This window comes from Somniosus microcephalus, chromosome 8 (genome assembly GCF_052327205.1).
Source record: "Somniosus microcephalus isolate GS21.2 chromosome 8, FLI_Smic_1.0, whole genome shotgun sequence".
Classification (NCBI taxonomy): domain Eukaryota; kingdom Metazoa; phylum Chordata; class Chondrichthyes; order Squaliformes; family Somniosidae; genus Somniosus; species Somniosus microcephalus.
This window is the reverse complement of record NC_140994.1, coordinates 226,401,236-226,426,976: the sequence shown is the minus strand read 5'-3', so window position 1 is coordinate 226,426,976 and position 25,741 is coordinate 226,401,236. Positions and strand designations below refer to the sequence as shown.

General features: G+C 47.0%; 1 pseudogene; it reads right to left on the bottom strand.

The window, feature by feature from the left end:
• Positions 1-7,435: 7,435 nt before the first annotated feature.
• Positions 7,436-18,929, bottom strand: LOC147114132 (uncharacterized; annotated as a pseudogene).
• Positions 18,930-25,741: the final 6,812 nt, after the last annotated feature.

Sequence of the window (25,741 nt, the reverse complement as noted above, 5' to 3'; positions counted from 1 at the left end):
TGCAGGGAACATAAAAACTGACTGTAAAAGCTTCTATAGATATGTGAAGAGAAAAAGATTGGTGAAGTCAAGCGTAGGTCTCTTGCAGTCAGAATCAGGGGAATTTATAATGGGGAACAAAGAAATGGCAGACCAATTAAATACATACTTTGGTTCTGTCTTCACAAAGGAGGACACAAATAACCTCCCAGAGATGTCGGGGAACATAGGGTCTAATGAGAGGGAGGAACTGAATGAAATCAGTATTTGTAGGGAAATGGTGTTAGGGAAATTGACGGGATTGAAGGCTGATAAATCCCCAGGGCCTGATAATCTACATCCTAGGGTACTTAAGGAAGTGGCCCTAGAAATAGTAGATGCATTGCTGGTCATCTTCCAAAATTCTATAGACTCTGGAACAGTTCCCATGGATTGGAGGATAGCTAATGTAACCACACTATTTAAAAAAGGTGGTGGAGAGAAAACGGGGAATTATAGACCGGTAAGCCTGACATCGATAGTGGGGAAAATGCTAGAGTCCATTATAAAAGATGTGATAGCAGAGCACTTGGAAAACAGTGACAGGATCGGACAAAGTCAACATGGATGTACAAAAGGTAAATCATGCTGAATTTTTTGTTGTGGATGTAACTGGTAGAATAGATAAGGGAGAACCAGTGCATGTGGTGTATTTGGACTTTCAGAAGGCTTTCGATAAGGCCCTGCATAAGAGATTAGCGTGCAAAGTTAAAGCACATGGGATTGTGGGTAAGGTACTGACTTAGATAGAGAACTAGTTGGCAGACAGGAAGCAAAGAGTTGGAATAAATGGGTCTTTTTCCGAGTGGCAGGCAGTGACTAGTGGGGTACCGCAGGGATCGGTGCTAGGACCCCAGCTATTCACAATATATATTAATGATCTAGACAAGGGAACTAGATGTATTATCTCCAAGTTTGCAGATGACACAAAGCTGGGTGGGCGTGTGTGCTGTGAGGAGGATGCAGAGAAACTCCAGTATGATTTGGACAGGTTGGGTGATTGGGCAGATGCATGGCAGATGCAGTATAATGTGGATAAATGCGAGGTTATCCACTTCGGTGGCAAAAACTGGAAGACAGATTATTATCTGAATGGCAATAGATTGGGAAAAGGGGAAGTGCAACGAGATCTGGGTGTCCTTGTGCACCAGTCGCTGAAGATAAGCATGCAGGTGCAGCAGGCGATTAAGAAGACAAATGGTATGTTGGCCTTCATAGCGAGAGGATTCGAGTACAGGAGCAAAGATGTCTTGCTGCAGTTGTACAGGGCCTTGGTGAGACCACACCTTGAGTATTGTGTGCCGTTTTGGTCGCATTATCTGAGGAAGGCTGTTCTTGCCATGGAGAGAGTGCAGCGAAGATTCGCCAGACTGATACCTGGGATGGCAGGAATGACGTATGAGGAGAGATTGGGTCGATTAGGCTTATATTCGCTAGGGTTTAGAAGAATGAGAGGGGCTCTCATTGAAAATTATAAAATTCTAACAGGACTAGACAGACTAGATGCAGGAAGGATGTTCCCGATGGCTGGGGAGTCCAGCACCAGGGGTCATAGTCTAAGGATAAGTGGTAAGCCATTTAGGACTGAGATGAGGAGGAATTTCTTCACCCAGAGAGTGATGAACCTGTGGAATTTTCTACCACAGAAGGCAGTTGAGGCGAATTCATTAAATATATTCAAGAAGGAGTTATATATATCTCTTAAGGCTAAAGGGATCAAGGGATATGGGGAGAAAGCAGGGACAGGGTACTGAATTTGGATGATCAGCCATGATCTCATTAAATGGCAGAACTGGCTCGAGGGGCCGAATGGCCTACCCCTGCTCCTATCTTCTATGTTAAGTTGTGAGGAGGATGCAAAGAGGTTTCAAGGGGACATAGACAGACTAAGTGAGTGGGCAAGAACATGGCAAATGGAATATAATGTGGAGAAATGTTAAGTTAGCCACTTTGGTAGGAAAAATAGAAAAGCAGGGTATTTTTTAAATGGTGAGAGATGGGAAATATTGGTGTCCTTGTATACGAATCACTGAAAGTTAACATGCAGGTACAGCAAGCAATTAAGAAAGCAAATGGTATGTCGGCCTTTATTACAGAGGATTTGAGTATAAGAGTAAAGATGTCTTACTGCAATTATATAGGGCCCTGGTGAGACCACACCTGGAGTATTGTGTACAGTTTTGGTCTCCTTACCTAAGGAAGGATAAGGATATACTTGCCATAGAGGGGGTGCAATGAAGGTTCACCAGACTGATTCCTGGGATGGGGGGATTGTCCAAAGGAAGGATTGAGTAGACTGAGATGAGGAGAAATTCCTTCACTCAGAGGGTGGTGAATCTTTGGAATTCTCTACCCCAGAGTGCTGTGGAAGCTCAGTCATTGAGTATATTCAAGATAGAGCTCGATAGATTTTTGAATATTAAAGGAATTAAGGGATATGGGGATCGGGCAGGGAGCTGGAGTTGAGGTAGAAGATCAGCCATGATCTTATTGAATGGCGGAGCAGGATCGAGAGGCCGAATGGCCTACTCCTGCTCCTATTTCTTATGTTCTTATGAGCAAAAACCATTCACTTAGGCAAGGAGGCAGGTGTGAGGGCTCAGCATTTATGGGATTATTTGCCTATCATTTGTTCAGCCCCCTCAATTGCCGCTGTGCTCTCTCCTTGCTTTAAATGGTAAGGTCAGGAAGCCCAGGAAACCTGTGCACCCACAGTGAAAGTTGAAAACCCCTGTTTAAAAAGCTGTTAATTACATCTTAACATCTTTAAATTGGCAACCCGCCTCTCCAGAGGGGCTTTGTCGCATGCAGCTGAATGCCCTCCAGTTAAATACGGAACCGGCTTCCCGACGCGCTGTCAATTTCAGCGCTTTTAACCACCCACCTGCTCCCAAACACACTCATTCTTTGCAGTTAAAATTCCCCCCATTGTGTCTGTGTCTTTGCATGCAGACAGCGCTAGTGGGAAATTATGGTCTCACAGCCCAAGATTTCACGAACATATGAAAATGATGAGCAGGAAAAGACCATCTGATCCATCAAGCCTGACTCACACAGTCCTGATGCCCCATAATTAGACTTCCCCTACCCACCAGCAGCCATGTAGTCTTCTGAGAGGCAAAGAAACCCAGATAAAAACAAGGCCACTTAGGGGGAAAAAATCTTTGAAATTCCTCTCCAACCCCACTCAGGCAATCAAAACTAGTTCAGGAGATCATGTGAAATAATGGCTGGAAAATTAGGAGCTGTCAATTATCCAACTAATATTGCCTGGGTGTGCTGCTCCTTGGTGGGAGCACCGAGTTAGGGAATCAACACTATAGTGGGTCAAGCACAGTATATAATCATTAAAATAGATTAATTTGTCATTTACCTCATGGCTGTTTGTAGAACTTCGCTGTATGCAAATTGGTTGCCGCATTGCCCTACATTACAACAGTGACTTGCTTCAAAAGTATTTCATTGACTTTTGAAGTGCTTTCTTTCCTTCTTTCCTTCTTTCTTACCCTTCCTTTTCTTTCTTTCCTTTCTAAGATTTATATCATGAGCCAAACTGACACCAATATAATTGCAATATATGTGATCCAGGTGCAATTTAGTTAATTGTGTTCAGTATCTATATATAAGATTTAAAACCTGGGGTGATGGGAAAGCAATGTAGAACTGATATAGTACATTTAATAACTGTTTAATACTACACATACTGTGATATGCTACAGAGATCTTAATTTCATATTTAACCTGCTTATGGATAAGTTTTTAATTTTTGTACTAAATGTTATTTTACAGGTATATAGTGAGGTGTTTGAGGAACTGCCATAGCGGTTATATCACAGATTTATTTTTTGCTGGATTATGATTGGATAGAATCCTTCTTTTTAGAATCTAATTGGTGAGAACATTAAAATTATGGAGAAAGAGCTTTTGTAATGTGATTGGTAAGCAATGAATATAGAAAGTAATAATTAGAAAGGAAAAAGACACAAAGACACAAAGACGTCAATGAGAAAGAAGAATGTTGGTAGCTGGCTTGATGGTCATGATATAGACATCAGACTTGAAGCACCAGACAGATACAAGAAATTTTATTATTAATATGTACAAGAGTTATGGGTTGTTGTGTAGGATGGACAGTGGGATATATTTCAACAGATAGGAAGGAAAATTGGGTGGTGAATCATCTTGGATCTTCTTAGTGTTTCTTAGTATCTGGTTGCATAAACAGGTCACAAATAAATTATTGTTGTGACTGGAGAAAGATATGTGACTTGGAATGCAGTTTGGACTGGGGGATCGGCAGTGGCCTAAAAGGAATGCAAAAAATGGGTGAAGAATTGGCCCAGAAATTGGTGTCGGGGGCTTCCCGCGGGTGCAAGCCCCCGACCTACACTTACATAGCGCACCGACAGTTGAAGCCTGGCCCTGCGTGGGTTTCCTGTCAGTGGCCCGGTTCAGCTCCCAGCGCACTGTGCTTGCGTGATCCAGCGGCGTAGATAGTTCGATGAGCCGGCTGGGATCACGTGAGCACTGGGTAACCAATCGGAGGTTGCAAAAGTTCATTCATGAGTTTGATAGTAAGAACTGTCAAACTCATGAAAACTCCGGGCGCCCAAAACAGTACTTAAACTTCAAATAAAAGTTTTTAAAAATCCCACTAATTAAATGAACTATTAATAACTGTAAAAAACTCATTTAAACAATTATTCAAATTTTTGAAAAAAATAATTTAAAAAAAAATCGGGTCTAAAAATACACTTACCTTACTGTAAAGTCTTTAAAAATAATAAACCTGTGGAAAAAAATTTCTAACTTTAATTAATAGACCACTTACCTTTTAAAACTAAGTACTTACGTCTGCTTTTTTCTCACGTAAAAACTGGAGGCCTTATCACACAGGCAACCCTGTAAAAAAAAAGGAATTTCAGCGCACACGCGCAGACTCCTGCGCGCACGCGTTCCACCTCTGAACCCCTTGATTCAGAGGAAAGGAAATTCCGGTTTTCCGTGCATGCGCTGTGCATGCTGAAAAGCGGCACTTCCATCGGGCCCACGCGTGAGTACACGGTGCTTACTCACGCGTTGGGAGCCGAATTACTGGGCCCGGCACTTCCATCGGGCCCACGCGTGAGTACACAGTGCTTACTCATGCATTGGGACCCGAATTACTGGGCCAATAATTGCTCTTCATTTAAATCTGCACTGTAGTGCTCCTTCACTAAAGGATTTTCTTTATTTATTTACGAAAACTTAAGTATAATTTCAGCAGTCTTTATAAAAATGCACCCATGTGCTGTAGTGAAATGAAAGCACAAGTGACTTTGAACCAGCTAACAGGTGATAAATAACTCCATCATTTGCAAGTTGAGAGTTTGAACCCTGCGGGCTGTAAAATGTAAATGTGAAGATATTATTCAAAGTCATGCCAATGAAGTGCCCTTGAATAACTTGTGTATTTAGAACTGAATGTTTCATTTTGAAGTCCATGAAGAGTCCTTAAGTAAGTAGTTGTGATAGTGCAGTTCTAAGCAGCCTCATATGGCCTATCTGAAAGTGTATATACTGTTTCTGTGACTCTTATTATAGGTAAACCCACAAGATTTGTGTTTACTTCACAAATGAGAGAGTTGATAAGATCTCTGTGTGCTGGATACACCACATTCAGTCATGTACAATAATTCAGAGCCCAGCACCTCAAAGCAGTGAGCAAACAAGTCACCAAGAAGCATGGGACTTAATTTTATGTGACCAGCCTTATACCAGGATGAATGTGGTTTTGAAACATTGAAGTCAATTTTATGAAAGGAGATGGAGAGCCATAGAATTAGAAATTGGTATGTGTTGTGCCTGATTTCTGGGCGCAAAATCAAGGTTGGGGGATCAATTTCATGCGACGGAATCCCGTGCTCGATTTCCCCTTCCTCCTCCCCCCGAAATTGCACTGATTGCCAAATTGGCAGACAGTGATTTCCAAGTGTCCGAGCACCCAACTAAAACAGCGATTTCCGAATGCCTGAGGCCCTTTGATTATGCTAATCAGGGGTCTAACGACTGTTGCTGAACCCTGATACCAAATTGGGCAAAAACTGAGTTGCACGTGCTCTGCTCAGTTTTTCTAGGTCTACGGCAGGCTGACCAGCGCTCCTTAAAGGGCTGACTGGAGACTGCTGAAGAAGCGATAAGTTTTTATTTTTTACTTTCCTGAATGTGGAGCTAGGAGGAGCTTTTTTTTTAACATCTTATGGGTAGTAGAGGGCATAATATAAAAATTTACTGTTGACACTGATATAGGATGCATGAGTAACTGTGAAGAGGGTTGTAAGTGACTTCAGGAGAACATAGACAGGTTAGTAGATTGGGCAGGTAGTTATCAGATGAAATGTAATGTGGAGAAATGTGAGGTGATTTTGGGAGGAAAACTTGAAAAGGAAATGTGTACGGAAACTTTGAAAGGAGTAGAAGAGCAAAGAGATTTAGGGATTCAGACAAACCTTTAACAGTAAGTGAAAAATTGCTAAGCATATGCAAAAGTATATGGAATGCTGAGGTTTCTAAATAAAGGGTGTACTGAACTTGCTCAAATCACACATTAATTAGGCCACAGAATATTTTGCCCAGTTTTGGCACCATACTTTGGGAAGGATGTTAATATCATGGAGATGGTACAGAAGGGATTTATTCAGATGATGCCAGGAATGAGAAGCTTTAGTAACGAGGTGAGACAAGAGAACCTGGGGCAGTTTTTACTAGATCAGAGACGGTGAAGAGGAGAACTGATAGAGGTGTTCATAATTATGAAGGGTGTTGATGAGATAGATAAGGGGGGGTAAATTATTTCCAGTGGTTGGTGAGTCAGTAACTAGAGGACATAAATGTAAGAAAGAAGAGAGATATTGGGGAATTTTAACCGCCCCCCCCCCCCAACCCCGCCTCCCCCCAGGACAGCCAGGAGAGCATCGGGGAGGTTAAATGGGCAAAAATCTGAAACCCGACCCCAACTTGCCACGAACTCGCCTACTTCCTCTTTAACCACGTCAGGGTTGGGTGTGTCTGAGTGACCCACTCTGGAGAGGCAGCTCAGTGATTATAATATTTAAATGACGGTACTTTCATGAGATTTTGGCAGCGATTTGAATTTAATGCTTCCTGCACAGCATTAAAGTAACTATTACATCTCCCCCCTCCACCACCATCACTCCCATTGGTACAAAGCAGTCCTGTAAGCAATTATCCACCCATTGCACATACACCAATTGGTCTCAGTTAATTCATGTCTTCCCATTCATCACCAAGCAACTGAAAACCCGAGTTGCGATTCTGGTGAACACGGGAAAGTGATGCAAATTAATAAATTTTATGTGAATAATTAACTTACTAACACAACATTTTCATAAACACTCATGTGCATAACCTCGGTGAACTACAAAGCTTTTTTCTTCCTTTCCCTGCTGCTCCTACGTGGTGCAACCCCTGTGGCTTCAGCAGAGGCGGAGGCGGGCTGTTCTGATCCCTGCTCTGACTTCTGAGATGCTCACAGTCGACGACCTCTGGGTGTTGGAGCACTTGAGGGCCTCACAAAGGACTGCTCCACCTGAACCTGTTCAGAGGCAGACTCTGCCATTGGGAGAGGAGGTAGCATGTCAGGTACTGGCTGGGGAGTGGGGGTAATGGGTGAGACATGAGAGCACTTTGACCGGAGTTCCCAATTCCATGTTCCCTTTTGCCATCATCCCTCTCCCGGACCAGTGACACATCACTCCCGCCTCTCTGCGGGGAAGTAGCTTGGAACAGATCAGTGATGCCTTGTAAGGCCTCAGCTAAGGTATCTGTCATCCTGTTTGGGGCTCCAACACCTAGAGGTCGTCAGTTGTAAGCATCTCAGAAGTCAGAGCCGGGATCAGAACAGCCTGCCCTCCGTAAACTTGAACTCATCCTAAACTCTGCTACCCGTGTCCTAACTCACACCAAGTCACGCCTGTGCTCACTGACCTACATTGGCTCCCGGTTAAGCAAAGCCTCGATTATAAAATTCTCATCCTTGTTTTCAAATCCCCCAGGGCCTCACCCCTCCCTATCTCTGTAATCTCCTCCAGCCTTACACCCCTCCGAGATCTCGGCACTCCTCCAATTCTGGCCTCTTGAGCATCCCCAATTTTAATCATTCCACCATTGTCGGCCGTGCCTTCAGCTGCCAAGGCCCTCAGCTCTGAAATTCCCTCCCTAAACATTTCCACCTCTCTACCTCTCTTTCCTTCTTTAAGACGCTTCTTAAAACTTACCTCTTTGACCAAGTTTTCGTTCATCTGCCCTAATATCTCCTTATGTTGCTCAGTATTAAATTTTGTTTGATAACACTCCTGTGAAGCACCTTGGGACGTTTTACTATGTTGAAGGCACTATATAAATATAAGTTGTTGTTGGCAGAAATGTTGGCGTCCATAGTTTGCACAGGTGTGGTCAGGGCCTGCAAGGACTGATTAGTGCATCGCGATTGATGTTCCATGGAGGAGGCCAGTCCATCTATGAAAGACATCCTCACAATGGCCTGGGCCATCAGTCCACAAATGCTTGAGCTGGACTCCTCCATCCTCTGTGCTATTGTTGACAGTGTGCCTGGCACATCTACCAGTACCTCACAAATTTTCTGCTGACCTTCTATCATTCTCCTTCTCATCGTTGGCCCCCAGAGTTCAGCATCTCTATCCAGCTGAGCAGAGCTTGGAGCAGAGTACGCCCCCCAACGCGGACTCACCACGGCTGTCCCTACCACTACTCTCTGCTCATGCTCACTTGTGAACTGTGATTCACCAGGTAAGAATCCACCTAACTGTCTAACAGAACCCACCTAAGTGCTCGTATCTGCACTGGTGCCCAGTAAGCACGTGTCCTGTGACGGTGCACCCTCAGAAGGAATCAGTTCCTCTGAGTGTGTTATCTTGAGACACAGCACAATATGGCTTCCGGTAAGAACTGTACTGCATATGGCTTTATTATTATATACTTCAATAGTCCACCAGGTGGCTCTATTACAGAGAGGAATCCTCGTCATCTCTGAGCAAGGACTGCTGTTTTTTGTGTGTTCGTGCTGGAGGAGAGAAGAGATGGGACCCATCTTTTGTTTCTTTACTTGTCCCATTGCCATCCTCTTTTGCCTTGTAGCAACATCCCTTTTGTCATTTCATCACTCCTGCCTTCCACTCTATCACAGACCTTCCCTTTTGTTCTTTCCTCCCCTCCCTCTTTCCCTGCCTCTGTACTTGCTTAAAACCTGTTTCATCAGTACTGGAAAAATGTTAGAGATGTAAGGTCAGTGATCTGAAACATTAACTCTGTTTCTCTCTCCACAGATTCTGCCTAATCTGCTGAGTATTTCCAGCATTTTCTGTTTTTATTTCAGATTTCCAGCATCTGTAGTATTTTGCTTTTGTGATATGATTTAGTCATGGGAATGTAAAAATGTTGCAAAACTGCATGATTAAGGTAATCATATTTCACTTGACTTCAAGTCAAGATGACTTAGTCTTGTAGAAGGTGTGGGTCGGAGAGAATTATTCTGCCACCCTGCAGCATGATGTGCCTCAATAATCCCGAGACTCGATGTTAGCGGAACAAAACAAGGCTTTTATTAACTTAGAAGATAACACGCAGTGGAGAGAGGTATCTTCCATCTGGAGCTCTGCAGTACTGGATATGAAGCCAGACTGAGCTGGCTTACATAAAGGCCAGGTATGGGTGGAGCCCTACACACAACACATTCCATACATTCCAATATATAATACAATGGTGAGGAGAAACCTGAAACCAACCACAGTCACAGGCAATACAATGGTGAGGGGAAACCTGAAACCAACCACAGTCACAGGCAGTGATGAATGGAATATTTCATCACATTCACCCCTTCTATAGATTTAGTCTGTTCGGGGGTTTGGTAGTCCTCTGCGACCGACGTGGCTGTTGTGGTGTCGCGGGTGTCGGCTGGGTGTCCCCGGTGGCCTCCTGGGTCTCTGCCGGGGGTGCCGCCAGGGTTGTTGAAGGGGTAGTTGGTGGGGGTGCCGTTGGTCGATGTTCTTCCGGGGGTGATGAAAGAGTAGTGGGTGGGTAAGAGTTGCTGTGGTCGTTGTTGCTGCTATTGCCGTGGTTGTTGTCGTTACCGGCTGGGGCGACGTCTTTTATTGACACGGTGTCCTCCCTTCCATCGGCGTGCCGGACATACGCGTATTGGGGGTTGGTGTGGAGTAGGTGCACTGGCTCCACGAGAGGGTCCGTCTTATGGCCCCTCACATGCCTTCGCACGAATACTGGACCTGGGGTGGAGAGCCATGACGGCATGGATACGCCTGAGGTGGATTTCCGGGGAAAGCTAAACATTCGTTCATGAGGCGTGGCATTAGTGGCAGTACACAATAGCGACCGTATCGAATGGAGCACATCTGAGAGGACTTCCTGCCAGCGGGAGATAGGGAGGCCCTTGGTCCTTAGAGCTAGAGTGACTGCTTTCCATACTGTCCCGTTCTCTCGCTCCACTTGACCGTTACCCCGGGGGTTGTAGCTGGTGGTACGGCTCGTGGCGATACCCCTGGACAGCATGTACTGGCGTAGCTCTTCACTCATGAAGGACGCCCCCCTATCCGTGTGGATGTAGCTCGGCATACCGAACAGGCAGAACAGGCTGTTGAGGCATTTAATGACCGTGGCGCTGGTCATGTCTGGGCAGAGGAAGGCGAATGGGAACCGGGAGTATTCGTCCACAATGTTCAGGAAGTAAACATTGCGGTCGACGGACGGGAAGGGGCCCTTGAAATCTAAGCTGAGCCGCTCAAAGGGCCGTGTAGCTTTGATTAAGTGGGCTCTATCAGGGTGGTAGAACCGAGGCTTGCACTCAGCGCAAGTGCGGCAGTTCCTGGTCAGAGACCGAACTTCCTCAATCGAGTAGGGTAAGTTGCGGGACTTTATGAAGTGGAACAGCCGCGTGACCCCTGGGTGGCAGAGGTCGTTGTGGAGGGTCTGTAGCCGATCCCCGGTGGCGCTGGCACACATCCCTCGTGAGAGGGCATCTGGGGATTCGTTAAGGGCCCCTGGCCGGTAAATGATGTCATACTCGAAGGTGGAGAGCTCGATCCGCCACCTAAGAATCTTATCATTTTTGACCTTCCCCCTCTGTTTATTATTGAACATAAACGCTACCGACCGCTGGTCGGTAAGTAGGGTGAAGCGTTTGCCGGCTAGGTAGTGGCGCCAGTGGCGCACTGCCTCCACGATGGCTTGGGCCTCCTTTTCCACGGAGGAGTGTCTGATCTCGGGCCCTTGGAGGGTCCTCGAGAAAAAAGCTACGGGCCGCCCCGCCTGGTTGAGGGTGGCCGCCAAGGCAAAGTCAGACGTATCACTTTCCACTTGAAATGGAGTGTTCTCGTCCACTGCCTGTAGCGTGGCCCGCTCAATATCCTGCTTAATGCTTTTGAAGGCGGCGTGGGCCTCAGCAGAGAGCGGAAAAGAGGATGCTTTCAAGAGGGGGCGGGCTTTGTCGGAGTAGTTGGGGACCCATTGGGAATAATAAGAAAATAACCCCAGGCACCTTTTCAGGGCTTTGGGAGTGTTGGGCAGGGGCAGCTCCCGTAGGGGGCGCAATCGGTCGGGGTCTGGTCCGATTTCCCCATTCTCCACCACGCTGCCTAGTATGCAGAGGCGCGTGGTGTTGAAAACGCACTTGTCCTCGTTGTAGGTGAGGTTGAGTTTTTGTGCGGTTTTCAGGAACCTCTCGAGGTTCGAGTCGTGATCCTGCTGGTTGTGACCGCAGATGGTGACGTTGTCGAGGTAGGGGAAGGTTGCCTGCAAGTGGTGGTCATCGACCATGCGATCCATCTCCCTCTGGAAGACCGAGACCCCATTCGTCACCCCAAAGGGGACTCTGAGGAATTGGTAGAGGCGTCCGTTCGCCTTGAAGGCGGTGTACGGGCGGTCCTCTGGTCTGATAGGGAGCTGGTGGTACGCTGACCTGAGGTCGATGGTGGAGAACACCCGGTATTGGGCGATTTGGTTCACCATTTCTGATATGCGGAGTAGCGGGTAGGCGTCTAGTTGGGTGTACCTGTTGATCGTTTGGCTATAGTCGATCACCATCCGTTTCTTCTCGCTACCCCTTACCACCACCACTTGGGCGCGCCACGGGCTATTGCTGCATTCAATAATGCGCTCTTTCAGGAGCCTGTCTACCTCGGTCGCGATAAACCGCCTGTCCTCCCAGCTGTACCTCCTGCTTTTGGTCGCTATTGGCCGGCAGTTAGGGGTAAGGTTCGCGAATAGCGAAGGCGGCTTTACCTTCAGGGTAGCCAGGCCGCACACTGTGAGGGGCGGCTGGGACCCACCGTACTTGAGCGTGATGCTTTGGTGGTTGCACTGGAAATCCAGGCCCAAGATCACGCTCGCGCATAGATTCTTCATGATTAATACTTTAAAATTATCGTATACAGTCCCGTTAACGGACAATTGTACCGTGCAGTAACCCAGAATGGTCGATGTCTGGGTTTTATCAGCCATAGAGCTGGTACCCCGAGTAGTGACCACCTTTAGGGAGAGTTGTTGTGCCAGTTCAGGGTGGATAAAACTCTCCGTGCTTCCACTGTCAATTAAACATTTAACCCCGCACCCGTTTACCTCGATGTCCACCATTGATTTGGATAGCGGGTGGGGCCTGGTCTGGTCCACTGTGACCGATGCCACTGTAGGGCCCTGATCGAGACAAGATGGCGTCCACGCTGTCTGCTCACAAGATGGCGGACCCCACGAGGTCGGGCAAGATGGCGTCCAAGATGGCCGCTCCCACGGCGCACACGCGGCGGTGGCGGGTTTTGGTTTTCCGGCGGGGTTCCCTCTGCACACCTTCCCGAAGTGCCCCTTCTTACCGCACTTAAAGCAGGTGGTGCCTTTCGCCGGGCACAGGTTTCTGGTGTGCTTTGGCTGCCCGCAGAAGTAGCAGTTGGGTCCCCGACGCGTCGCGGCTGTCGTAGGGCTTCTGGGGGGAGAGCGGGGCCCCGACGGTGTCGGGCTGCCGGGCGGGGAAGGTGCCTTCCAAGATGGCGGCGCCCTTGGTGCACACGTGGCGGCGTGGACGGCGCGGGCTGAAGAGTAGGCGTCCGAGTTTCTCTGGGCCACATCCAGGGATCGCGCGGTGTCCGCAGCCTGTTTCAGGTCCAATACCATTTTTTCCAGCAGTCTTTGCCGGATGTAAGTGGAGCTGAGGCCTGTAATAAAGGCATCACGAACAAGCTCGTCGGTGTACACTGCGGCTTTTACATCTCAGCACTTGCAGTCTTTGCCAAGCATTTTCAGGGTGCCTAGGAACTCCTCCACCGATTCCCCAGGTCGCTGTGCGCGAGTGGCGAGCAGATGCCTAGCATACACCTCATTCGTAGGCTGCTGGTAATGCGCCTTTAAGATGTCGCAGGCGGCCAGGTACATGTCGGCGCCTTGGATGAGGGGGTAAACCCGGTGGCTTACCCAATTCCGCAGAATTCCGAGTTTCATACTCGCAGCGTCCGTAGCGTCTTTGACGGCTGCGGAATTGTCCAGGAAGAATTCCATACACATAAACCAGTGTCCGAAGCATGCTGATGCGTCCGGAGCATGCTGATCCAAATCCAAACGTTCGGGTTTCAGGAGTTGATCCATTGTGTTGAAAAATAAGTTAATAAAATTGATGTGCCTCAATAATCCCGAGACTCGATGTTAGTGGAACAAAACAAGGCTTTTATTAACTTAGAAGATAACACGCAGTGGAGAGAGGTATCTTCCATCTGGAGCTCTGCAGTACTGGATATGAGGCCAGACTGAGCTGGCTTACATAGAGGCCAGGTATGGGCGGAGCCCTACACACAACACATTCCATACATTCCAATATACAATACAATGGTGAGGAGAAACCTGAAACCAACCACAGTCACAGGCAATACAATGGTGAGGGGAAACCTGAAACCAACCACAGTCACAGGCAGTGATGAATGGAATATTTCATCACACAGCAATCTCTCTGTCTCTGATGGTCAGGAACGCTGATATGCCGCTTCTGCCCAAAGCCTCTTGTTCAGCATTTGTGAGCACCACGATTTGTGGGGGTCTGCCTCCAGTCCTCTCCCTCTCCTTCTCCCTTGTATTTTGCTCTATTTTCTCCTGCAAGGGGGCATGACAGACCTACGTGTGTCTGTAAGGCATGTGTGCATCCGATGGATGCATTGCATTCGATAAAGGTGACAATCAGGCAAAAATCGGGGAGCTGACTGAGGTGGTATCACATTATCTAAGGATTGGGGTGGGTAGCAGTGGTGGATATAGGAAGGGGGAGGTGAGGAAGTGCATAGAAAGGGAACGATGGTGCTGCTGAAACTTAAGTGGATGTGAGGAGTGATGTGAATGGAGAACACTTGACAAGACAGAGTGGGGAGGGGGTGCAGGGCTGCATTACAGGATGTAGGGGAATCTGCAACTTTGCTCACCTTTCCTGATGTGGTTAGGTCATTAAAACATTTCCTGCACTACATCCAAGTCCTCATGATCACACTCCTGTTGCTCATCTCTTGGGCTACCTCCAACCATGCCTTCTTTGTTGTGGCAGCATGATTTTTTTTCCATTGCTACAGAAGAGGACCTCCTTCCTCACCCTTACTGCATCCAGCAGTATGACCTGGGAAGTGTCATTGAATCTGGACCTTTGCCCTCCTTGATTCCCTCTCCCAACTTGTGCTTTACAGAACACAATGCATTGAGCTCCAGACCTCTTCCACCATTGCATCGGTGAAGTGTCACTTTAACTAGTCGAGATGAAATCGCATCACGTGGGTCTGCATCACACCCGCTCACGCACAGTAGAGACACGAAACCCGGAAGTAAACTGATAATGAGGCATCCCTGTTGAAATCAGACATTCCCACACGTCCCACGATGTTGTGCATTTGTCACCTGCTACCTGCTCAGATCCTGTCTCTGCGTTATCAGGCCCATTAGAAGAAATTATTTTACACAGAGGGTTGTTCAACATGGAATGCCATACCAGAAACAATGGTGGAAGCAGAATCCATAATAGCTGTTAATGGGGAAGTAGATAGATATTTGGAAAGAAATCTTTAAAATAGTATAGGAGAAGGACAGGGAAGTGGGACTAATGGACAATAAGTCTTTTTTAGAGAGCTGGTACAGGCACTGGGCCGAATGGCTTACTTCTGCAATGTATGACTCTTCATAAATGTTGAACATGAATAGAACCAAGAGGAATCCTTTTGAGTGAGCTGAGTTGAACAAATGCAAATCTTCACCAAGAAGCGGGTAGATTTGGTTGGTTCCCACAACACACAAAGGAGAGCTGTATGTATAGAAAATAAAAGGGCCGGAATTTTCTGAGGTAAGAGCGGGTGGGTTGGAGGCACGGGGGGGGGAAGTGGAAGTTGCAAAAATGTGAACCCCGACCCCAACCAGCCTCCAGCCCGCCGACTTTCACGTTTCACTCAGGTGGGATGAGGGGGGCAGCCTGCCAACCTGCTGCCAAGAGGCGGGTTGGCAATTCAAATATTATAATGAGGCCTGTAGCCTCTACTTTAACCTGCTTTGCAGGTTTTACTGTAGGCGGCTAGGGATCCGATGAGCCTCGGGATTCCCGGTGGCTGCAGCGAGGCGGTCTCAGCCTTGGGGAACAATCCTTGTGGGCCGGGAGGAGCAGGAGTGCTCCACAGTGTGCCGGGAAACCCGACCTTCCGGGTTTCCCGCCATCTCCCGGGTCCCCCCGCACCGCGCGGGTGGGACCTGGGAAAATCCATGGAATAGTTTGAGGAAGTGGATGTTAGACTTTTACGATACATACTGATTTCATTTTTTAATACATTTGTTTAATCGTTTAAAACTAGACTGAGGTCTGATGTGATGTTTTATCACTTTTATTGCGGACTGGAGAGAGATTGTGTGGAGACAGTAGTTTATAAATAATTAACAGATAAGGATTTTCTGGTTGTTATTCTGGGCACATTACCTACCAATTACTGTGACAGTAGGGTGACTGTAGACACTTTTGAAGCACAGGAGGGTTGGGACCAATGTTCCCTCTAAGCGTAACCGAGCAGTAATGGGAAAGGTCCCTCGTAGGCTACTCACTGGCTTCTACATTGTAAATACGGCCATGCACGGAAATTTAAAGGGACCGCGCACTAAAAGAAACAGGCCGCGCAAACCAAAGCGCAGCTCACAGGGAACATTGTTTGGGACTCATCTGTAAGAGTGATTTAAAATGCTAGAGCTGAAAAGTCTAGAGTTAAGAAGATGGACCCAAAAATGTAATAAGCACATTGCCCCTTAAACTGTCTGGGGAAAATGACTTTAATGAGTATTGTTCACATTACTGATAATGTTTTACTGTTCTGGCTCCCTTCCAACTTCCTCCTTGCTGATTATGCCTTTCTTTCTGGAGTTCTTCTCAGGCCCTTCAGAGTCTGGTACAGTTTACGATAAACCATTGTATAGCATATGCTAGCGAAAGAGGAATAGCATAAAAGTTGCATCTTTATGTCTGTTTATAAAATATAGAACTGTGACTTGTACACCAGTGCAGCTTGATATACAGTCGACTCCCTTGTGACTGATATTATGTCCGTGAACGATTGAGACACGGACAGCAGGAGTTGAACAAAACAAGTCTTTACTGATGGAAGTCAATAGTGAAACTGAAAACAACAGAGGCTCACTAGCGCCTTTTATACAGGGGTGGTCACTGCCGGTACTGCAGTCTGAGACCAGTTATTCTCTTAAAGGTACATACACAACAATTCCTCCCCTTTTAGATAAACAGTACATAACATTCATTTAACAACTAAATGATAACTAATTACAATCACAATTACGGTTGCTAGATACATTGGTTAAGTTTAAGCAATTATAAGTTCAGTCTTTGAGGAGGCTTCCTGATTCTGTCTGGATAACGCCTCTTTGGGGTATCAGGTTCTTCTGGCAATGTTGAGTCGGGATCAATGTCGTTGTTTGGTTCATCTGCTTCCAATATCACCGGTTCTGCGGTAGCTGCAATTGGTACGTCGATTTCATTGCCAGGTGTATCAGATCGTGGTGTGGAGTTGACGTTTTCCAGTGACTCTAGAATCTGGTCAGCGTGGTGTCTTACAATGCTCTCTCCAACGTCCATGGTATACATGAGAGGTCCTTGCCGTGTACAAATCGTTCCTGGCTGCCATTTCTCAGTGCGGCAGTCCCGGGCCAAAACTGGTTGACCTATCTTAAGACTCCTGGTCGGCCTTTCATTCATATTCTGAAACTGCCTGTTCTCCACATCTCTTCGGACGTTTGGCTTAACCAAATCCAAGCGGCATCGTAGTCTTCGATTGAAGAACATCATGGCTGGAGTTTGGTTGGTAACCGCATGTGTCGCATTCCGGTAGGCAAACAAGAAGTTGTCCATCTTGTGTTGTAGGGGTATATCTTCATTACACATTGCCTTGATAGCTTTCTTGAATGTTTGGACAAACCTCTCGGCCAATCCATTAGTGGCTGGATGATATGGGGCAGATGTGTAATGCTTAACACCATTGTTCTTTAAGAACCTCCGGAACTCTTCAGACACAAACTGTGGTCCATTGTCAGAGCAAATCTGTTCAGGCAGCCCATTCCTGGCGAATATGGTTCGTAAAACTGTGATCGTTTTTTCCGTGGTGGTTGAGGACATTTTTATTACCTCTGGCCACTTTGAATGTGCATCCACCGCAATTAAAAACATCAAGTCCATGAAGGGACCAGCAAAATCAATGTGCACCCTTTGCCATGGAGATGAGGGCCACTCCCATGGATGCAGAGGAGCTTGTGGTGGGGCGTTTTGGACCTTCTGGCATCCTGCACAGCTCTTGGTCATCTCTTCGATTTCTCTATCGATTCCCGGCCACCACACAAACGCTCTGGCTAAGTTCTTCATTTTTACCCCACCCAGATGACCCTCATGAAGCTCATTGAGCACTCTATCCGTCAACTTAGGTGGAATTACTACTCTGGATCCACACATCAAGGTTCCTCTGCACACTGACAGCTGTTCTCTTCTCGGCGAGAATGCTGGCAGCAGTGGTTCGCCATGTGCTGGCCATCCCTTCACCGTTAAATCATAGACCCGTGATAGTGTCGGGTCATTCCGTGTTTCCTTTTCTATGTTTGCATTCGTCACAGGGAGACATTCGACTATGGTCGAGTGGAATAACTCCATTGGATCCACTGCAAGGTCTTCTTCTTCCACCGTCGGCAACGGCAGGCGTGACAATCCATCAGCATTCCCATGCTGTTTAGTTCCTTTGTACTCGATGTCATATTGGTGTGCCCCTAGGAAAAGGGACCACCTCTGCAGCCGTTGTGCTGTCATTATCGGTACGCCCTTCTGAGGGTTGAAAATGGAGACAAGAGGTTGATGATCGGTTAGTAGAGTAAATTTTTGACCGTGCAGGTAGTGGTTGAACTTCTTCACCCTCCACACTAGGCTGAGGGCTGTAGAAGTGCCTTACTTCTTAGCTCTGGGTAATGACTCAATACACTCTTGGATTCGTCAGACGGACAGGCCTTTTATTTTCTCTTGCAAGGGGAATCAGCACCTCTACTCAAGGGGTGAGGCTACTATTCCAATGATACAGCGTACGCGTTCCATATTTATACAGTGTAACAAACAAGTTTGATTGACATTCCTTTGTTCCTCTATCAGGATACATATTAGATTAATCATCAGGTCTTATGACGTATTGACAGAAGGATCCTGGACACATAAGTCAACCGTTAATCTATAACAGGGCATGAATCGTGTAACCGGAGGTCCTCTTTAATCTTAATCATGTATTGGGGTGGTAGGTTTGCTTACGGTCACGAGTTGTCAGGTCAGTGGTTACTTCAAAGGAACCCATTGTTTCACTTCTACATTCTCATTAAGTGGGCAGACATCTGTTCTTGGCTGTAATCTAAGTACGTGCAATAGCTCTAGTTACACATCGACACTTGCCCAGTGTCAAGTCTGAAAACTTTTACCCAGCAAGCACTTGAAATTAACCCCTTGTATCATGTAGATTTCCTCAGGGCCTCTCTGTCAATCTGGGCGTAGTTACGCTCAGCAGAAGTTAACGAGCATGACGCAAAAGCTATCGGCCTCTCTAAACCATCAAGGAATTTATGTGACAGTACCGCCCCAATGCCGTAGGGAGACGCATCACACGCCAGTCTGATCGGCAGTGCTGGGTTGTAGTGAGCCAATACTTCCCTTGAAGTGATTAAGCCCTTACTCTTCTGAAAGGCCCGCTTACAATCATTGCTCCATTTCCATGCTACCCCCGTTCGTAGCAGGGCGTTCAGTGGGTGCAGAATTGTCGACAACTTCGGCAAAAACTTATGGTAGTAATTCACCAATCCGAGGAATGACCTCAGTTGCGACACATTTTCAGGTGCTGGGGCCTTAACAACCGCTTCAATTTTGTCAGGGGACTTATGTAACCCCTCTTCATCAATCACGTGGCCACAATACGATATCTGTTTCTTAAAAAACTCGCACTTGGGGCGGTTGGCTCGTAGCCCATGTGCCCGTAGTCTAGTGAACACCTGTTCTAGGTTGTTAAGGTGTTCACTGGCATCTTCACCTGTCACAAGGATGTCGTCCAAGTAACACTGAGTCCCCGGAATCCCTTGCAGGACTTGTTCCATCGCTCTTTGCCATATCGCCGGAGCCGATGCTACTCCGAATACAATCGATGATACTGGTAAAGACCTTTGTGAGTGTTTATCGTGAGATACTTCCTAGAGGACTCTTCAACCTCCATCTGCAAATATGCTTGTACTAGGTCAATTTTTGTAAAACGCTTCCCTCCAGACAGTGAGGCGAAGATGTCTTCTATCCTTGGAAGAGGATATTGTACTGTGTGAAGGACTGGGTTCACCGTCACCTTGAAATCCCCACAGATGCGAATCTTCCTTGGCTCCCCGGACTTATTGCTTAACGTTTTCTTCATGACAGGAATGATGGGTGTCGCCCACTCGCTCCAGTCGACCTTAGACAACACGCCTGCCTTCTCCAGATTCTCCAGCTCTGCCTCGACGGCTGGGCGAATTGCATATGGTACCGGTCTTGCTTTGAAAAACTTGGGAACTGCATTCTCTTCTATTTTTATCGAGGCGGTTACGCCTTTAAGCGTGCCCAGTTCTTGTTGAAATACCTCTTTGGCGTTAGCTAAGATTGTTGACAATCGTCCAGGAGTGACGTCGTCATCTTTTTTACCGTCCACCGTCATTGCATGAATGGAGTGCCAATCTAAGTTTATCTTCCTGATCCAGTCACGTCCCAATAACGGTGGTCCACCATTTGGCAGTATGTAGAGATACAATTTCCGTATTTTCTTGCCATTGTATTCGACAGGCACCCTTATTTTTCCTCTGGGATATACTTTTTGCCCCGTATACGTCGTCAAGATGATGGATGTCTCTCTCAAGGGTATGTGTGAGAATAGCCGCTCGTAGTCTCGTCGATTCATGACGGTTAGCGCTGATCCTGTATCCAATTCCATTTTAACTTGGGACCCTGCTATCGTGAGGGTGACCCAAATGGTTCGGTGATCCTCTTTTGCGATTACATTGTGAAGTTTGAGACAGCTTAGTCTCCTGTTCCCAGATTCACTATCGCTCATCTGGTCTTCGGAACTACTGTCCGTCATCTTTTGTACTTTCTTGTACAGTCCCTTAGTAGCCTTTTTGTTGTCGCTGGTCTTCTTCCCAGACCTGAAAACTCGTGCAATGTGTCCCATCTTTCCGCATTGCCTGCATATTTTGTCTTTGGACCAGCAGTCCTTCTGGTCATGGTTAGTTCTGCCGCAGCGATAACATTTTGCAAATCCCCGTGTCATTTTGTGGGTGCCGTATTCCTGTGGCTTTTGTTGAATTTCTGCAGCTCCCCTGGCTGCTGCTTCATACGATACTGCCACGCTGAAAGCCTTATCTAGCGTCAGCTCTTTCTCTGATAGTAACTTCTTCTGTGTTCCTTCACTCAGGAGTCCACAGACAAATTTGTCCTGTAGGGTATCTGCCAGTCCTTCTCCGAACTGGCAGTGCTTTGATAGCTTGCGTAGTTCCGTAAGGTACTCAGCATTGCTCTCATCTTTATGCTGAGTTCTCCTGTGGAAGTTAAATCTTTCTGCTATCAACAGGGTTTAGGTGTTCCTGTAGGACAGCAACAATTTCGTTAAAACTCTTCGCCTTCGGTTTGGCTGGAGTAATCAGGTCCCGCAACAGGCCATACGTTCTAGCGCCCATTAAGTTTAGTAATACCGATGCCTTTTTCTCATCAGCTATTTTGTTTGCCTTGAAATATACCTCGACTCTTTCCACATACGTGGTCCAGTCCTCTATTGTATTATTAAAAGCAGTGATACAGCCAGTCTTCGGCATCTTGCAAATCTAAAATGGCGCCTCCCGTGCTTTGCCTTCTTCCCCGATTTAACAAAATGGCGCCTCCCGCGCTTTGCCTTCTTCCCCGCTGATTAAGATGGCGCCTCCCGCGCTTTGCCTTCTTCCCCGCTGTTGCTAGCGCTGCTTTCCGCGGTTCCCATTGCAACCTGCAGCTCCTCGCGGTTTCTTGCGCGTTTAATATTTCTTTTTTATTATTTTCCCGTCGTGGAACAACCCTGTGGGACTCTTGCCTCCCTCTTCTCGGGTCTATACGCAGCCCGGCTTCGTAGCACCGGCCGCGCCCTGTGTGCTCCACCCTCTCTCTCCTTCCCGACAACGCTGCTCGGCCCCGTTGCAAGCCACCCGCTCGAGTTCGCAACCGCCGCAGCCCAGGAAGGATCAGTGTACTACCTGCCACCAGCCCGATTAGCTGAAGCACCATCGACAGGAACCAGGCCCCGCTTCTGACAGCTTCTCCAGCAATCTTCAACTCCGCTAACACAGGGGCGGATGCCCACGGTTGACGCCCGTTTCTACTGCCTCTTACTTTCTTTTCTTTCTGGCCTCGACCTCTGCTCACTTCGCTGCAGGAATGGATCCCAGGAGGTGGTGCAGACTGTAGGTAAGTTCGTATCTGCTCGTCGCCAGTATTATGTCCGTGAATGATTGAGACACGGACAGCAGGAGTTGAACAAAACAAGTCTTTACTGATGGAAGTCAATAGTGAAACTGAAAACAACAGAGGCTCACTAGCGCCTTTTATACAGGGGTGGTCACTGCCGGTACTGCAGCCTGAGACCAGTTATTCTCTTAAAGGTACATACACAACAATTCAGGTACCAGTGAACAACTTTCACTCTTGTGATCTTTTTTGGTGTATAGGGTGCAGGCTATTTCAGAAATATAAAATAATTACAGAAATTTCTATGGGATATTTTTTTAATAAAATTAGAATTGCAAAGATAGGGGCAACTTGTACAGTAGAAATTGTAGTCTGTTGTCCAGTTTACTTGGGAAATAATACCGCAAAACCTGTACAAACAGGGATTGGAAAAGGCAGTGAATGGAGGAATGGCCAGGTCTGTATGCGGATCATTTAAGGGCAAGCTTGTTCAATGTGGGGATTCCTTCCAAACCATTTTTATAGCCTGGAAGTGAGTGCAGGCAATACTATTGTGCAAACATTTAATGCATTCATAGTGTCATAGAATGATACAGCACTGAAGGAGGCCATTCAGCCTATTGTGCCTGTGCCGGTGATTCATATCAGATGTTCACCATTTTAACGGAGGCTTTAATTCACAGTTAATTCCTATTAAAATAGTGAAGAGAGAAATTTGATATACATGCACTAAGTGTCCATACAATAACATTACTCATAATAATTCCCAGTGGTGAAGTTCCTGATAAAAATAAATTGGTCTGCTGGAGAAATTTCTCCAGGCTTTTGGGTTATGTCTTGACAATGTTACTTGTTGGATTATGTTCCATATCCCACCACCTTAACAGTATTTTTAAGGCATTTACTATTTTTAATTCCCTTCCATTCCTTTTAAGGGCTCTTCATGCCACACATCATCCCTGGTCAAGGAAACCTTCTCACCTCTGTCGCAAAGTGTGAATTGGTTGTTTCACTTAATGATCAAATTGTGACCTTTGTTGAACAAATCAAGATGGTTTGTTTCATTGATTCAGTTAGCTGTGACTACCTGTGCCCAAAATAACTGGTATTCTTTTGTGAAGATCTTATTCACACTTCTCTAATTAAACCTGTTTGTCTGGGAATATGAGAATTGTTTTTGTAGCTCTGCAAACAGGTTTGTATAATTCTGATGAAAGGTCTTCGACCTGAAACGTTAACTCTGTTTCTCTCTCCACGGATGCTGCCTGGCCTGCTGAGTTTTTCCAGCGTTTTCTGTTGTTATTTTGTATAATTCTCTGTTGTGTTGTGTGAATTCACTTGCCTGGATGAGTGCAGCTCCAACAACACTCAAGAAGCTCGACACTATTCAGGATAAAGCAGCCCGCTTGATTGGCACTCCATCCACCACCTTCAACATTCACTCCCTCCACCACCGGCGCACTGTGGCTGCAGTGTGTACCATCTACAAGATGCACTGCAGCAGCTCGCCAAAGCTCCTTCAACAGCACCTTCCAAACCCGCGACCTCTACCACTTAGAAGGACAAGGGCAGCAGATGCATGGGAACATCACCACCTACAAGTTCCCCTCCAAGCCACACACCATCCTGACTTGGACCTGTATCGCCGTTCCTTCACTGTCGCTGGGCCAAAATCCTGGAACTCCCTTCCTAACAGCATTGTGGGTGTACCTACACCATATGGACTGCAGTGGTTCAAGAGGGCAGCTCACCACCATCTTCTCAAGGGCAAATAGGGATGGGCACTAAATGCAGGCCTAGCCAGCGACACCCACATCCCATCAATGAATAAAAAAAAATGTTTTTTAATTCTTTCTAGGTCCACTTTTGCTTAATGTATTAGTCATATGTAGCAAAGGTTCTCTGAAAGCTAAAACTGAAAAGGTTAAGTGAAGCGTGTGGACGTTGAGGCCGAAGAGATTAAATCCTTGTGCATTCCCTTAGTGCTTGTCTTCAGTGTGCCTTTGCCTGTCCCAGTGCTCCTACGAAGTGCTACCCCAGTGGCTGCAGCATGGCTGGTGGAAGGCAGCTGACTTTCAGTGGGGGAGACTGCAGATGGCCTGCAGAATGACCTCGAGTAGCTCTGGGCCTAGAAGGCCTTGCTGCGGACTGCACCACCTTGGCATGGGTGGTAGCATCTGGGCTGGCTGACTGACAGGCAAGGGCACTGGCGGAGTTGCTGTGGTGGGAGGATGAATGCTGTCACCCTGAGAAAGGACAGCAGGTTCGTGCTCCATGGAGCCACTGCCACTCCCCCGGGGCAGCGCCTCAGCATTGCTAGTAATGTGTTGGAGGACAGATTGTTGGACTGCTGCGACACCCTGCAAGCCCATTTCCACACTCAGTCATAGAGTCATAGAGTCATAGAGTTTTACAGCACAGAAAGAGGCCCTTCGGCCCATCGTGTCTGCGCCGCCCATCCATCCCTGTCCAGTCTAATCCCATTTTCCAGCATTTGGTCCATAGCCTTGTATGCAATGGCATTTCAAGTGCTCATCCAAATGCTTCTTGAATGTTGTGAGGGTTCCTGCCTCTACCATCCTTTCAGGCAGTGAGTTCCACATTCCAACCACCCTCTGGGTGAAAAAGTTCCTCCTCAAATCCCCTCTAAATCTCCTGCCCCTTACCCTGAATCTATGCCCCCTTGTTATTGACCCCCCTACTAAGGGGAAAAGTTCCTCTTTGTCTACCCTATCTATGCCCCTCATCATTTTGTACACCTCAATCAGGTCCCCCCTCAGCCTTCTTTGCTCCAAGGAAAACAACCCCAGCCTGTTTAGTCTTTCTTCATAGCTGAGGCGCTCCATCCCAGGTAACATCCTGGTGAATCTTCTCTGCACCCTCTCCAAAGCAATCACATCCTTCCTATAGTGAGGCGACCAGAACTGCACACAGTACTCCAGCTGTGGCCTCACCAGCGTTTTGTACAGCTCCATCATAACCTCCCTGCTCTTATATTCTATGCCTCGGCTAATGAAGGCAAGTATCCCATATGCCTTTTTAACCACCTTATCTACCTGTTCCACTGCCTTCAGGGATCTATGTACATGTACACCAAGGTCCCTCTGACCCTCTGTACTTCCTAGGGTCCTACCACTCATTGTGTATTCCCTTGCCTTATTTGTCCGTCCAAAATGCATCACCTCGCACTTTTCAGGGTTAAATTCCATTTGCCACTTTTCCGCCCATCTGACCAACCCGTTTATATCGTCCTGTAGCCTGAGGCTTTCCTCCTCGCAATTTACCACCCCACCAATTTTCGTGTCATCTGCGAACTTACTGATCATACCTTTTACATTCTCATCCAAATCATTTATGTAGATCACAAACAACAAGGGACCCAGCACCGATCCCTGAGGTACCCCACTGGACACAGGCTTCCAGTCACAAAAGCAACCTTCGACCATCACCCTCTGCCTCCTGCCACTCAGCCAGTTTAGGATCCAACGCGCCAAGGCACCCTGGATCCCATGGGCTCTTACCTTCTTGACCAGTCTCCTATGCGGGACTTTGTCAAAAGCTTTACTGAAGTCCATGTAAACCACATCCACAGCATTTCCCTCATCCACCCCCCTAGTCACCCCCTCGAAAAATTCAATCAGATTTGTCAGACATGATTTACCCTTGACA